This window comes from Olea europaea, chromosome 12 (genome assembly GCF_002742605.1).
Source record: "Olea europaea var. sylvestris chromosome 12, O_europaea_v1, whole genome shotgun sequence".
In the NCBI taxonomy this organism is placed as follows: Eukaryota; Viridiplantae; Streptophyta; class Magnoliopsida; order Lamiales; family Oleaceae; genus Olea; species Olea europaea.
Window position 1 is genome coordinate 24,418,987 of NC_036248.1, and position 1,077 is coordinate 24,420,063.

Sequence of the window (1,077 nt, forward strand, 5' to 3'; positions counted from 1 at the left end):
GAAACACGAGCTGATCACCTCAATGATCCCATTTTTCCACAACATGCACAGTCCTTATGCTGTTTTGGTGAATTTGGGTGCTCTAGAATTTATGCTATGAAATATAAACATACACTTCCTTGTGTTGGTAAAAATGATGGAAAAGTGCATGATATGTTCGAAATTAGGCTCCAGGAAAAGCACTAACTAGCAGCAGCAGCAATGGTGATACAGGGGCAAGCTGGGCTGGGAAAAATTTACTCTTTCGTGGTACGATAAGATCCCCTGGATACTCTAAATCAATTTCAGGTAATATGATAGCTAGAAAGCTTTGTAGTTTCTATCCTCTATAGCATACTACAAAATTAGAACTTGTCAAGCATTTCTATAATGCATTTTTTGTTGTCAGCATGAAATACTTGCCAAGGATTTTTTTTTTATATATTTTTTTTTTAGCAATTAAGGATTTAGTTGCTTTATATCATCCAGTGGATCAAGCAACAAAGTCAAGAATGAGGCAAAAAATATTCACACAGCTGAGATGCTAAAATTCTGTCTCTATCACTGGGAGGGAGGGGGGGAGTCCTAGCCTTAGCCCTTGTTTGGCCCCCATTTCTTAAAACTCATTTTCAATCACACAATTCATGAGATCTACAATATTTATCAACTTTTCAACCACACATTTCTTCAATTTTTATCAAAACCAAATGGGGGATTAAAATCTAATGTCACATTAGAAAAAATTCTGTTAATGAAAGTGAAATGCTGTGCAAAAGTGAAATATAGAACCAAAAAGATGCGAAAAAGTGCAACACTTGGTGTTCCGCTATTTTATTTATTATTATTTTTTTTAAAAGGAAACATATTTTAGCTAACTAGGATTCAAATCGAAGTATCTAACTTTCCAATCAAACGATGTGCACATTGATTGGCGCCTTTCACCCAAGAATTTAGTTCATCCCTATCGTCTTGAAGGTAATTGAGGTCCTTGTTTTGCCTGTTGTCATGCAGGTTTTACTTGGTTAATAGGACAATTACATAAACTCGTGACAAGTAAACAGTGAGGAAATGAAAAAAGCAATAGTGTACTACAGCATG

General features: G+C 35.3%; 1 protein-coding gene across 1 annotated transcript in view; it reads right to left on the minus strand.

Moving 5' to 3' along the window:
- Positions 1 to 849: 849 nt before the first annotated feature.
- The window catches only part of LOC111406153 (pentatricopeptide repeat-containing protein At2g03380, mitochondrial-like), an 8,950-nt gene continuing 8,722 nt past the window's right edge, over positions 850 to 1,077 (minus strand). Inside the window, exon 3 of the mRNA XM_023035386.1 lies at positions 850 to 976. The gene's annotated coding sequence lies outside the window, so the exon portion shown is untranslated. The remainder of the gene's footprint in view (positions 977 to 1,077) is intronic.